This window comes from Melopsittacus undulatus, chromosome 10, assembly GCF_012275295.1.
Source record: "Melopsittacus undulatus isolate bMelUnd1 chromosome 10, bMelUnd1.mat.Z, whole genome shotgun sequence".
NCBI classification, from domain to species: Eukaryota; Metazoa; Chordata; class Aves; order Psittaciformes; family Psittaculidae; genus Melopsittacus; species Melopsittacus undulatus.
Window position 1 is genome coordinate 25264374 of NC_047536.1, and position 15473 is coordinate 25279846.

Below are 15473 nucleotides of genomic sequence, written 5' to 3' on the forward strand. Positions count from 1 at the left end.
ATTGTCTGTTTATAGAAAGATGTCAGCTGACAGAAGCAGTGAGAGGTAAATGGGAGTATGCTGGATGCTATCAGTTTTGATGGAGAAGGCACAATAAATTTACTTCTAGCAAGAAGGAAATTGTGCTGTTGGTGAAACAGTATTATCTTGCCTCTTTCAATATGTTTTCACCTGATGGATCAGGGAAGAAAACGTCAGTATTAGTGCACAACATATTTCCCCTCTGAGTGAAAGTGACTTTATATCAGAAACACATGCTAGAAATGTCTTTTGCATTCCTGGTAATTTCCCAGATCCAGCACTGGCATATGCTCCTTATCTAATCTTGATTGCTGCATTAAAGTAATGCATGCTATTCTACTTTATCCTTCGTGAAACTTCAGACATGGTTTCTATTTTCTTTGCACTTCACTAAGGTAGCATATAACTGCTTGTAAAATGTTAACATCTGTGAAGGGAAAAATAACAAAAAGAAAGGAATTAATCAAAGTATTGAGATTTATGGGCTAAATCTTTGCACTTTGGTCCAGGTAGTAGCTTGCTTTATCTGCTGAGGCAGCAGAAAGCAGCCAAAGCACTGCCTGGGCAGAGTATTGGAGGATTCTCCTGCACAGGAGCCCTGGGGCAGAGCGGAACTGCCCTGGCTGGCTCTGCTTGTCCCCTGTGCCTCCCTTCACACAAGTGACAGCACATAGTATTTAGCCAGCTCCTGTATTGGGCCAGCAGCTGGCTGTAGCTGGGAAGTGCAGCTACAGCCCCATGTTCATCCTGAAGTACACTGGAAACTCTTTCTGTCCAACTTTGGCTCAGCTTTGAGGAAACAGGAGCAGAGCTTACAGCATGAACCTGGTGCAGCTGAGAGCAGAGCCAGGTTTTGTGATGATGGCTATCCTCTACCTGCAAGTTTTGATGAACTGAATATGCCTCCCCCAGCACAGCAGGGATCATTTGGCTTGCTATAACCTTTTGATGCAAAAGAAATGAGTAAACACGGATATCGAGGGCAGAATTACTGACCTGCTGAGGCCAATGTGACCTGTGGAAACCCAGGGATGAAAATAGCTACACATGGAGAGGCTGGGATGCAGGGGCTCATTTATCTACAGGCACCCCCACAGCTTTGCACTCCGGCTTTACTGCTGCTGCAATGCCAGCAGAGAATTGTGAGCCTTGCCTGTGATGTTGTCAGCTGTCCTGACATATCTAAGAAGATCATTAAAAGCTCAAATCATCAGTGCCTGAAAGAAACGTGGTCCTGACATGCAGCGTTTATGCTCCTCTCAACTGTTCCCCCAAGGCTTGCAGTGTTCACTGAGATAGCAGTGCTGTGGGAACCTCTTCATTCCTCATGGGCAGCTGGGAGGATTTACCTGAGTTATAAACAATTAATACAGAAAGGATAAAACTTCCTAATGGAGAATGAGGCCTCAGGAAAAGCCAGAAGTTGAACAAATCGAAACTTGTGGTTGAGGTGTGTGAGGAGGAGGGGATGGGGCTATCTTCATTTGAACTTTTTTCTAAATTTCAACAATCACATTTGCAAAACCTACCCCTCATTTTTCTTTTCCTTCATTTACAGAGATTACTACAGCTGCAGGCAGAGCAGGAACACGATGTACACGGGTGGCTGAGCTGTTTCTGGTGAGGTAAAAACAAGACTCTGATAAGCCTGGTTTGAAAGCCTGAAGGCATGGACTTCCACCAAGGGTATGATGGAAGTCCATGGACTTTCACTGAGGGTCACTTGACCCCCTCTCCTCCTTCACCATGTCTCAGCCAAGCCTTTTGCCTGTATGGTGTTTGGGAACGTAGCTATGTTGTGGGAACATGTTGTGCTCATGAAAACCTGGTGGCACAGAAAGAAGTGGGAAACCCTTTGAGGTCTTCAAGAGCTAAAACCAGAATTGCCTTTTGATGACAGCATGGTTTAGTCATCAAATCTTGGCTCTTTCGAGACAAGACTGGCAGGATGAATTGCTCTGCCACATACAGAAATTTAGTTATACGTTGATGTATTACTGGAAGACACTTCATAGTCCCTCTGCCATTGACTGTTACTATCATTATGATTACTGTTGTTATTATGTCTTTCGGGGGATTAACAAGAAATTAATATTTGAAATGGAAAAGTCAAAGTTCTTGGAAATGTTTTACTATTCACAGGTTACCCTCACTTTTGTGGTTTCACAAGTACCACTGGTACTTTAACAGCCATACTGTTACAGTCTGTTAGAAACATACACTCAGGCTGGATACCCATTACTGGAAATGATAGTGGGTGTCTGGAACGGAAATTGCATGTTCTTTTGAAAGTTTCAGCTGTCACTATATGTTACTTGCAGCATTAATATTGCAAATTGGAATACAATGTAGAAACATAAAAGGATTTACTACTACAGAACAGGATGTGTTATGTGATGTAGTGCTGTGGTATTAGACAACATGACATTTCATGAATAAAGCAAAAGATATTACGGCATTCCTTATAAAGGGAAAAAAGGGCTTGAAGTCAGTCATGTTTACAGGGTAACTCTCTGAGGACTATTTCAAATGCTCAGAATTTAATGATAGCTCTTAAAAATCTAATTATACACTGACTAAAATGAATAAAATCCACAGGAGCAAAGACAGGAATTAATGACATAAGATCAGTGCAGGTAATACCGATGAAAAACAGCATTTATGTTAACATTTAAAAAATCATAATAAAACACCATCTAAAGGCACACTTGAAAGAAAAACGATGACACAGACTAATAAAGATACCTCTCCTCTTAGATTGAACATGTCCAAACGTTTGTTCAGTACACTGCAGAGAGGAGGGGGAACAGAAAATGGCTACTCTTGATTTTTCAGGATGGCTATTTGTTCTACAGTGTTTCTGAGCCACCTCCGGGGTGCTGGCCATTCAGACAAGAGGCAAGGCACAACCAGCAGAGCCTCTCTTGGCCACCCCCTCTCTTTCAACGTGTCCCAGGCAAGCCTTTTGCCTGCATCATGCTTGGAAAGCCTATATGTCAAGTACTCCCTTTCTTTTTGCTGCTGGAGGACAGAACCTGGCCAGAGCAGATGCCATGATCCATTCTATAGATCTAAATAGCGGTGGTCACTGTGGCTGTGGCTAGTCTGGAGCTGTTCTTAGGATGTCTCCTAAATCCCCAAACCTTGGATATTTTATTATCCCTATATGCAGGTTGGATTATACTCCATTATCTGCATATGAAGGTTGGATTGTACTTCATTATCCCTATATGCATGTTGGATTCAACGTGAAAGGCCTAGAAATCCCATCTGCCCCCGTAAGCAGTTAATGTGTCCTGCTAGGAAAGGTTTCTGGCTGACACTGGTGACATGGCATCAGCACAGCAGCAGACAGGGCAGAAGGAAGCTGCAAAGCATGGAGCAGGCATGGAGCTCTGGGCCCCATGTGCGCTCTGGGTGCGCTGTTCAGTGCAGAGAGCACATCAAATTCTCCCCTTCTCAAACTCCCAGTGGGCTGACCACAGAGCTGACCCAGGTTGCTACAGCAGCAAAGGAGTGCAGGTGAACAGCAGAGCTGGCTTTCAGCTTAGCCTGGGAGTATGCTTTTGCATAGATGCAACCACTGTCCTTATTTGCCACTTTCCATGCAGTACTGTGCAAATGCAGTATGTTATTCTGCCCATTATTGTCTTACCAGAAAATCATGGCTCTTCACTGAGGGAATATTCTCATGGCTAAGTTCAGACTCGAGAGTACTTTGGCTCTAAGGCTTTCACTAGTGTTGACATGGAATAATTTCCCCCTTATTAATCTCTGGACTTTTGCATATGGAAAATATTAAATGTGGTAGATTGCCTGGGCTTTCCATTATTTATTATTTGTTTAGCCAAGATTTATTCACATTTCTCTGAAGCCACCCATTCAGTCATGGACTTTGGGTTTGCACAGTAAGATTTGCACGTGGTGTCCAGTGGCACACAAGCCTAAGCACACAAGCCTTTGCACAACCACTAGCTCATTGTTGATACTTGATTGCTGTTATTGTTAGCAGACCCCACTGGGAAATTACCTTCATTATTAATAAGCAATATCATAAGCATAGCAAATTTTCAGCATTATCTGCATCTGAACTCTAATATCAGGACAATGCTGTTCAGATGATATCTTTCCCTCTTGTGCCCTTCTTTGCTAATTAGCTGAGGATTTACTACCCTGAAAATACTTGGCATTACCACAGACAGCACGTCTGAGGCAGGCTCTAACCTTCATAGCTGCCATCCTCCATGCAAATCACAGCACTAGGCTGAGGAGACTGTATTCTAGGGCACATGTACCAGACAAATGAATCATGTACACCGACTTGGTGTGCTTAATTAGAAGTTGATGTAGGCTCATTTGCAAAGACAAACTGCATTGTGTTTTAGCACCCCTGCTTTTATTATCAGCTCATAATCCATGATATTTGAGTTCACTGCACTGAATTGCTTCGAGAACATTTGTTGGGCCTGCGTATATTTCTCATGCTTAGACTGTATGCCTAAGTAACCCCATGGCAATTGGTGTTATCCAACAGTAAATGCTATGAGGACTGGTGGTAGCAATATGATTAATATGATCAGTAGCACATGTTTCCAAACTGGGATTTCTTCAGTCTCCTCTGCTATTAGTGGGTTTTGGGGATGGATGCGTTGAGAGTGACTAAAGCAGGAGTGGCTGGAGAAGCCCTCAGGCTTTGGCACCAGAAAAATTCCGTATGGCCTCGAGTTCCACTTTGGAAGCTTACTGTGCATTGAAACATAATTAATGAGACATATGCTAATTTCTGGTCCTGAGGTTCACTTTAACTATGTTCTGCATTTAAAAATGTTGAGACAATGAACACTTGATGTTGCAGAAGGGTGCCAAAAATGTGAGTTTTGCGCATTCCTTCTCCTGGTTTGTTTTGACAGACATTTCATTTTCTGAAGCTGCAGTTAGAGCAATAAAAACAAAATTCACCACAGAAAAACAAACACCAGCTCCCCTTCCAGAAAAACTGATATATGTTTCAAATGCTGGAAAAACGTATGGGTAGAGCCCATTGAATTTCCACAGGAGGTAAAGCTCATTAGCAAACACATGAAAGACAGCGAGCAGATTATTGCGAGCAAGATATTTGTACAGTTACTCCAGTAACACTTTATTTAAAGTTTCTGGTTGCTGGCACTTAGACAGTATGTGTGACCTTGGTTAGGGAATGGTTAGTGCTGAAAAACAGACACTCTAAGAACCCTTACAGCCAGCAAGAGAGCTGGAGGGATGGAGTTCAGTGAAAAGGAGGGAAACCTGACATTTCTCTTTTTATTCCACAACAGTTCATCTATTTAAGGAGGTACACGGAAGAGGAAAAGCATCCCTGGAGTGCGAAAAGGAGGGCCTGAATAAAGCATGCCCAGGATTGTGTGCTGCTAATGGGGAGGATCTCCGATTTGCCCCCCGGTCAAAGGGGATTTGTGCTAAGCCAAAGGATGCCGGTCACTGTGTGCCTAAGGAGCACAGAGGAGCTTTCTGTTATAACTTCCTGTTCTTTGTTTAAGAAAATACATTAACTAGAGGAAGAGAGTTCTCCCTACAACCCTGTATTACTATTTCCTTTAATTCCATCAAAATGACTTCTTCCCAGCCCAGCCTCCCCAGCCAGATGCTCTCTGCAGCCTGTGGAGTGTTCGAAACCCCTTCATCTTTGCTGCTGTTAATGTTTAGCAGATTTCAGCGAGACTCCTGGGCTGCGTGTATAGAAGTACAGTTTAGGCAGTGACAAATAGAAAGCACATGCTTATTAAAGCTACATTACACAACTCCGTGCAGCTTTAATATCATCTGCTCCTAAAACAACAAACCTGTGCGGACTTCTGTCTGTGTGTGTGTCTTGAAAGAGGAAGGTAGGTCTGAGGTTATGGTGACTCATGAGGACAAGCTGCTGTATAGATTTGGGTCCACAATGAATATGCCAGTACCTCTATTAGCTCGAGGACACTTGGGGGCTCAATCATCATCTGATTAATAGGCACATGTATTGTTCATACCTGTCAGGCTCTAAGCAGAACAGCCTCTCACTTGTCTAAACACATAACAATGCCCTCACCATGAAAAATGAGGCAGAAATGCAAGACGCTGGGCTGGGCTGACAGTGTGTTCTTGCTCGGTTTATTTGCTAATGCTGTATGAAAACCTACATGCTTGAACCCTGGGTTAATCTGGGTTCAGACATGCAAGCCCAGGTTCTGTTGATCATGTTCACTCCAGCTAATGTTTCCTTCTACAGTGAACAGTACCTCAGTGGTTGGTGGATCTTGTCCGGATCCACTTCCAGGACAGAGTGGGCAATAGAGAGCAATGCTGTGGTGGCAGACCCGCCTCAGCTTTCAACCCTGAGGTAAGGAAGAGCTGCTGGGAGGGAGGGTGGCTGTGGACCTCCTCACTTCTGCTTCTTCCCCAAGCTGTCTTGGTCAGTGCCCAGCAGTCCTTGAATATTTCCAGCCATCTAACTTTGTTTTACTTAGCGTCTGAGGCAAGCTTCACAAGCCAAACTTGTAATCTTTCTGATTTGAGTCCCTGCGTGCTCAGCAGCACATAGCACATCGTTGGTATGCAGCACTGGTAGCATTTGACTGAGACAAATGCTCTCTATGTGAACTCAGAGTCTGTGTCTTATTTAATTTTGTCATTTTCAATTAAACTTTGCCTGTCCTTCCATTACGAGTCCTGTTTAGTGCTAATATTTAATATACATGAACTGCAAAGTGGTTTTCTTATTTCAGCCACATGTCGCACATTCTTTCAAGGATAAAAATAATGTTTTAGTTTAGCTTCTTGATTTCTTCTGTACCTTTTGTTGTTACAGAAATGTTGACAGTTCAGTTCAATTAGCATCATATCAGTATTTTCATACATTTGCAATGGGAAGGGAGGAGGACAGAAAAACAGCCACCGAAGGGAGAGCATGCTGCTATGGGTAAAACTAATAGCAGGCAAGTGAAATAACATGGGCTATTATCACAGTTTTTTTTTTCAGAAATGCTTTCTGAAGTTATCTGTATATTTTCAGTTTCCCACAGTGATACACTTCAAGTTTTTAAAACAACACAAACATTTGCCTTGGCTAAGAGCCTCGTGTAAAGAATAAAAATTATCAACACAACTAGATGGCTTAAAAAGACAAGGTATTGTCCCTGAGGAGAGGTAGAGAATGTAAAAGTGATCTGTACAGGCACAATCCTATTCATGTGTGGCCAGCAAAAACAAACTGGTTGAGTCAGTTATCTCTTTAAAATGGAGAGCTTCTTCTTTACCTGTCCATCACCTCTCTGGGATGCACACACACATAACTGGAGTACTTTAAGTAAAATTAATATTTGTTCTGTGTCTTGTAGGTGCTTTCTCAGTATGACATGACATCTATTCATTACTCTTCTTCAAGAATTAATAAAAAAACAGAGGGGCCATGGATCTCATGATCCACTGGAGGAAAGTTGTGAGCAGGTTATCTGGACTGTATAACCCCCAAAAGGTATTGCTTTTTCATGGTTTGTAGACTATTTCATTCACACAGGTCATTGAAATCTTTTTTTTTTTCCATCTCTGTTATTTGTTCTTCAGCCTTTTTGTGAAAAGCAGCAAAGTTCAAACCTCTGGCACACTGAATTCTTTGGCAGCTTTTTAAAACTGTCTGGAAACCACAGTGAAAGCTTCCATAATCAGATAATGACTGATATACAGTGCATGTCGATAGAAGTGTTTGAAAATAAAATGCATGGTGCTATAAAATGGGTTTACTAGATAGTAAATAACATTTCAAATATGCAAGAGAATCACATTCCAGTCCTGCTTTCTCTCTGCTGCCTCCTTTCCCTCCAGGATCTGCTATACTTATGGGAATCCAGCACAGACTCAAGCAACTTTGGGGAATATCTGTGCCAACTCTATAAAGACATAATTTAGGTGTCCCTGTTGGCTGGCTGGTCTGCCTGCGTGGCTTTCACAGCTGATGGGAAGAGATAGACCCTCCAAAACCAAACACAAAGCAGGAGCCTCTCTCAGGTTACCCATCACCCTCATCAGCAGACTCTCACTGAGCAATGAAAACCCCAAAAGACCAGCAGCTACCCTCTCCTGGGTAGGAGGGGAGGCTATCCAAACCCTTGTGTCATGCTGTGGTCAATTGCTTGCTGTTGCCCTCCTCTGTGCACTTATACCTAGTAAACCAGCAAAAGAGAGAGGATGACAGCATTGCATTTATAGGGCATGTCCCCACAGAGTGACAGGCTGGCTTTTCCCACTCGCGTGCCCAGCTATCAGTTGCTTCTCCATCTGCAGGTTGTCTCTTCCCCAGCATTTCAGCTCTAAGCTCTCCAGGGCTGAATTCATGTTCTGTGTTCACCCCAGGCCAAGCATAATATGCCTGGCCTGTAACTTAATTTGTGTGTGCTGCCTCATTCTGCAATGAGCCTGGAGGCAACCCGTTGCATCAAGACCATTTATCAGAAGCTGGGGGAGGGAGAGGACACAGAAAGTGCCATGGCTCAGCCTTGGCACCAGGGTGCACGAAGCTGGTGCATGGGTGCCCAGTCCACTTGAACCTCTAGTACCTCTTCAGCTGTTGGCTCTGATAAATGAGAAGTGATGTGAGAGAATTTAGTCCTAATGAAAGATGAGTGCATGGAGTTACTGTCAAAGGTCTTGAGAGGCTGTTTTGCTGCCAGAAAGGGAAAAATATCCAGTATACACTATACAAAAGCAATGACTGATTAAAATGAATCTGTGAGTGTGATCCTGCTAATGAAAAGGACTTGTTTGCATGGAATTATAGACGAGTGAATGACCAGTTAGGGGCAAATATTATTTGCCTGGGAAAGCTTAACATTTGAATAAGGAAAAAAGGCTTCTGTTAATCTGTAGCAGATCACTGTGCCCTGTTGAAAACACTGCAATGAATTATTCTCTCCCTCTCTCTGAATCTGCTCTTTTTAAGATCAGGCAAAAGGGAATCAAATGTGTAATTGTCTCATACATAATCTTTAATCTCAGTTTCAGCACAAATTTGTAGCAGTCCTTAACAGAGAAAGAGAAAAATGTAATTGTTTGGAATGAATGTTTGGTCATCTTTGAACACAGAGACTACAGAACATTGTTCACATCTTGGGCAGAGGATTCTTGTGACTTCTGACTTGTTGACAAAACTGACTTTAAATGGTTTAAATGAAGATTTATGGGGTCATCTTAGAGACTGGAGCATAAGAAAAAAAGAACAAATTGTGTGGGATTTTCGCATGGAGATGCAAGGAATGACTGTTAAGTGCTTACATGGACTCATTTCTGCCTATACTCCATGACAAATCAATTGCAGTTAATGAGAATATCCTGAGCTTTAAAATAGGAACATGCTTAACTATGTTCCTGGGGCATGAAATGGCTGCCCAGTGCTGGCTAGGTTTTGGTAATGCTGAAGTCTGCATACTTGATGCATTTTGCCCTCTTACTGTGAAATCACATGTGGTTTGCAAAAGAATTTTGTGAGTGCCTCTGAATACAAAATCCAGCTTGTAGATGTGTGGATGAAAGGCTCTGTGTAAATGTCAGCCTTTATTATTGTTGCGAATTTCCGGCTTCTGTTATTAAGATGTTTTATACGGATCTTTATGTGTCTATCTGTCTTGCCTTTGGATTAAATGCCTGCCACAAATCTCCCTGGCATCCCACAGAGGGGATTGCTTTAACTTGGTGCTCTTCTAGCTTTTCTTTCTGGTCAGGGAATAAAGCTCCTTTAAAAAAATGACCTCATGAAAATGGAGCAAACGCTGAGCTCTTTGTTTTTCTCAGGTCTAACCTCCAGGAAGACTACAGATTCATTTATTCTATAAAACACAGAGAAGTAAATCTTCAGCATAACGTGTGGGGAATTAGCCACTTAACTCCCATTAACATTAATGGGAATTGAATATTTATTTGCCCCACAGCACATAAATCTTCACCTTGTAACTTCTACAGTTTCTAACTAAAATGTTGCCATTGTTCTAAGGATTGTGGTTATCCTACTGGAGTGTTTACTAGGATGTCAGCTTATGGGAGATATATTGGATGTTTCAGTCCTTTCCCTTCAAGTAAGCTGTAAAATGCACTGGGGTTCTGTAATGTGAACTTTCCGAAACCTCTGTGTGATAAGCTCAGATGATTCAAACCTCCTCTGCTTGGTGCTGGTCCCATCGTTCCTGCTGGGAGCTGGAATCATTTGACATGAATAAACTGTTGTGACTGATAGACTGTTGGTCTGCCCCCAGGGTGATGGATGGATGGACTGAGGCTGTCAGTGCTCTGCCATGAGTCTCCACATTTCCAGAATCTATATTTCTTCCTTTCTTCCTTGAAACCTGTACTCTCATTGTAAGAGAATTACACTCTCAGCTCTTTCCTCTTTACTTAAAGTCAAGATCAGGTAAATAAATCAAGGCCCATATAATGCTGCTTTAAGGAGAATGTTTGTCTCTCCTCTGGAGGGAGGTGAAGGGCCCACAGCTCAGCAAGACCTATTGGATGCTTCACAACTGTAATGTGTATTTACCTGGAAGACACTGGGATGCTCTCAGGATTGATGAACCAATGGACCCTAACAAATACATGAATAGAAAAACTGCCAGTCACTGGCTGAAATCCAGGCTCTGTTATACTCCATGGCAAAACTTCCCATGACTTCAGTACACCAGGTTTAACTAGCACATGAAATGACTTTTCCCTAAAGCACTCCATAGAAAGCTATTGCTTTTCTGTATGGCTTATTTGAACTGCTCTGAGGAAGTTAATAAATCCTCCAAATTTCTGGTTAAAAATAAATAAGTAACAATGGAAGCAGAAAGGCTCCATCTTGCCTTCTATCGATTTATGAAGTATTGTAGAAATTAAGCCTTCCTCTGCACCTAAGTGGATTGGGCAAAAAGTAAAGGGCTTAAACTGGATCTAGAAAGTTTCAGGCAAGACATCAGAAAAAGCTTCCCAAGGGTAAGGGTTGAGAAGCACAGCTGCAGGCTGCTGTCTCTAGGAGCAGGCTAGATAAATTGTAAGGAAGGACTTAGGTGGTCTAGTCTAGGCTGGACAGGCAAAGAGGAAGAGAAGGGTTGTTACTTTAGACACTACCTTCCAGCTGTCATTCTGCTGGAGCAAGAAGGGATCCAGTGATTTTCAGGGTTGTTACCTTGAGCCTGTTTAGTTCTGTAAGACTTTCCAATGATCTAAGAAACCCTTTCCCAGTGCCATCCTTCAAATTGCAGAGAATGTGAATGTAGGGCAGAAATTACTGTGCAACATGGTGTTAAAGAGAGAAGAAACTTTGGGCTGTGACTGACCCATGGCTCAACTCATGGTGAGAGTCCTACTAAACTATAAAACCATTGCAAAGAAGAAAATACATGAAAACCCCAATCCCCAGGTACACAGTTCCTACGTGAGCATGATTTGCCCCCATTCTGTGTTGCTGTGATCTTGGGGAGTTGTACTGCATGCCATGTAACAGAGAACCTGCCTGCCTGTTATCAGCATTTTCGAGTGACTTAAGCACATGCAAGCATCACACACACCAGCAGCACAGGATCTCTCTCCTCTTCTGTTTTTTTTTACAGACAGCCCTTAACGGAGCTAAGTGCCTGAGCTGTGCATAATGCCTTTTTTAATAGCGTACTGAACCTATGGCTTTTATTATCCTGAGCAGCTTGCTCACTGCACCTGTCAGGTTCCTCCTGAGACTGAAATGAGAGCAGTCTCTGCGTCTGTTTTCACAGCTACGAAGCAGAGACAGGGATTTGTCAGGAAACCGTTAAGCAATAATACACCATTTGTTGTGGATCCATTTTCTTTCCTGAAGCCAAAGTATTTGTTTTCAAGGTTCAGGGAACAGGATTCTTGTGCAACTTATGCCAATATAAATGCACAGGAACCCTCCAGGCAATTAGTAGAGACTTCGCTGCACACTGATTCACACACATGAGAACCATGGGTATCTCTGGAGCTTTCAAGCCACAGACACTGGCTGCACAGTTAGGCTCAGGAATGTGAGACCTATGACATACTAAAACATCAAATTGTTGCTGCTATTAGGTATTGAAAGCATCACAATCAGAAACAACTGGCAAACAGTCAATCCCATGTGTGACATGCTAATGTCATGTTAAGCACAGACCCAGGAGACAGCTTTAATTTCAGGCTTAGCACCTGTGAAATATATTTACCAGGAAGCCTTTACTCAGATATTTTTGTTTGTTTTCTCAAATGTGGCACCATTCACCAAAAACCGTAAAAAATATCAAGCTAATATAAACTGTGAACATGTACTATTAATGTGCACCTCATTGCACCTTACATTTGGTGTATTCCTTCCTGAATGATAAATTAGCAAACTACACTATACTGGGTATCAGTTACTGAAATGTAAGTATCTCAAACAGAAATTGCTTAACAATTTTCAGTATCTTCCTTCAAGACAGAAGGATAGGAAATGATCAACGAGAAAAAAAGAGCAAAAAAAACAGATAGGAAATTGCAATTATACAATGTTGAGTCAAGTGTTTCCTGTGGAAAAGAACATGGTGTCTTTAAATCATATAAAGATAAGATTCCCATTAACTGTTTTGCCCATTGTCTACATTACGGTCCACTAACCCTGGTCACAAAGGCTCCGTCCAGCACAGTGGTCACAGTTTCAATAGGTCATGATTCATTTGCATGATCCATTTTCTTGGACGGAAGGATGCATTTATTGGAACAGACTGCCCAGGGCAGTGATGGAATCACTGTCCCTGGAAGTATTCAGAAAACATGTAGACGAGGCCCTTAGTGACATGGTTTAGTGGTGGACTTGGCAGTCCTGAGATAAAGGCTGGACTTGATGATTTTAAAGGTCTTTTCCAACCTGGTTGATTCTATGATTCTGTGATTCTGTACTCCAACTGGACTGAACGACTAGAGCATCCCTCTGGAGAGGTCCAGCTTGCCTGTATGCACTGCTCTAGCCTGACTGGGCATAAACAAGCTGATTAAGTCCTAGCTGATGGTGGCATGTCCATAGCAGTTACACAGCAATGTAGGAGTCTGGTTATGCCATTGGGCAACACCACTGAGCTAGTCAGAATGATATACTTTCAAACAGTGGAGAAACAAATACAAATATCAGATATAACTGTATTTATCTCTCTCTTTTTTTTTTCTTTCCTGGTGCTGGAGGGGTTTCCAGCAACAGATAAAATCATTTTCACAAAATGTAAATGCAGCGTTTGTTCCAGAGCTTGTTAGGTCCTGAAATCTCTAGGTGGGGTTGGAAAAATGACATTCTCAGCTCTTCGCCAGCAGCAAAGCTGTTAGAGCCTTTATAAATGTTATTCACTTCAGTGCTGCTGTTTGTGCCATATTCCCAACAGCAAATGCAAGCATCATCAGGATCCAACAGGCTCCCAAGAATAAGCCCAACAATTCAACTAAAAATATATGTAATTAAGCCATAAAATGAAAAATGTCTGTAAGATTATCATCCTTGCAGCTAGTTGGAATGTACTTGGGAAATATTTTTATAGTTAGTTGCAAATATGTTTTACATGGAGAGAATGTTGCCAAAATAACACAAAATAGATTTATGAAATAAAAAATGAAAATGGAAAAAGATAAAATAAAAATGGAAATAACTTGTCCACATGGCTAGACAAGTTGCTTGTAAATATTCTTTCCTTCTGTTAGAATCAACTTTCTGGTGTCTGCCTAAGGCTGTGTTTTGTAACCTGTCAGACTGCGACCTGTAAGAGTACTTGCCAAACATCAGAAGAGTGACCCATTTTTAGTTTATTAATCCTTCATTCTTATGATGTTTTAATAATTCAAGACCTTTATCATAATCCATCTGCTCCTAAAATTTCCATTTCTGGGTGATACTCATGAACTTCTTTCAGACTGACAATCAAGTGTTTTGAATATACTGTCTAAATCACATTATATTGTTTCTGTTAGGTATCTGGCTAAACAAAACTTTTCAAGCGGGACAGTAATGAGCATCACACAAAGAATATTAGACCAGCTCCCCCAGTTTCTTAAATAACTGCTCTTAGGGAATTAGCAGTAGCTGGCTTACAACATTACTGTAAAAATTCTCATGAGTATCTAACATTGTCTGAATACTGATAAGTGAATAATTTCATATAACATCCACAAATAACTTCACAAGAAAATGAGTCAGTAATGTGCTCAAAATCTGAATGAAGGATGAGAGCCTCTGATCTTGTTAAAAACGCCTTTCTCATACTGCTATGGGATGGTGTCTGGACATACTCTCACTAACATGTTAAACAACTTGTGTAAGGGCAAATCAGGACCTGCACCTCCCTTCCGCAAGAATGAATGCTGTTGACTTTCAGCAAAGTGAGTGGTGGCAATGAGCACCTGAACTATCAAACACCTCACAGACCTGAGCTCATTAGAAAGGACTGCCATTAGTGCTCCTATTGATTATAATATCACCTCAAAGGCTTCTAGTGTTTGTTTGTCAGATAAATTTCTCAGTCTCCACTATATCGAATTCTTTGCTGCTCAGAAGAGTGCAGGTATGTGGGAAATCTAACACATTAGGCAAGATCTGAGTGCACAAAACTGCAAAAACAAAACACAACTATTGCCAGGCTTGGTGGGCAATTGAATGGGAATTTGACAGGGAATTCATTAAAAATCATGTCACATATGCCCAGTACAGAACTACAGTATGAGACTGGCAATTGGCTTTGTTGGACCTAAAAAGCTGAGCCCAAACTTTGCTGGAAAACTCCTTGATGCCATTTAATTTACAAAAAGACCAAGCTTTTGCGAGCATAAAATTATCCTTTATCCCTGCCATCTTATCCTGTATTAATTGCTCACAAAACTTGGGACCATTCTCACACCCATTTAAAGAAATTCAGTGGTTCTGTCATTTTTTAGCACTCTTGATATGAAAGTGTTTCAACTGTGACAAGAACCTCTGCCTCCTCCCCTTCCCCCAAAATATACATTTTTCCTGAGAGAACTGAGCTTGGAGGGAGCAGATGGACTAAAAATAGTTGATTTTGGCCAAGACTATCAAAAGTCACCAGTGAGTTCCAGTGCCTCTATTTTTAGAGGTGAGCGTTGACCACTGACTAGAAGTCACATTCCTTCACGTTTTCAAAGCTGAGCACCCCATCTTAATCTGTCTTTTCCAAAGCATAGGCATGAGCAACAGTCACCCAAGAGCTGTGGTGGGATCATCATCCCTGAGTCTTGACCCTTCACCAAAGCTCTGCTATCCCAGCTCAGGAGAAGCTCTCCAGAGTTTCTGCATGTAGGGCTGGCCAACCAGTGCTGTTTCATGCTGAGAGCACTACATACAATTTGAATTTCCTCTCCACTTTTCACTGTCAACTGATCATCATTTCAGACGATGGTAGAGTCAAACCTGTTACCCGGAAATGAAA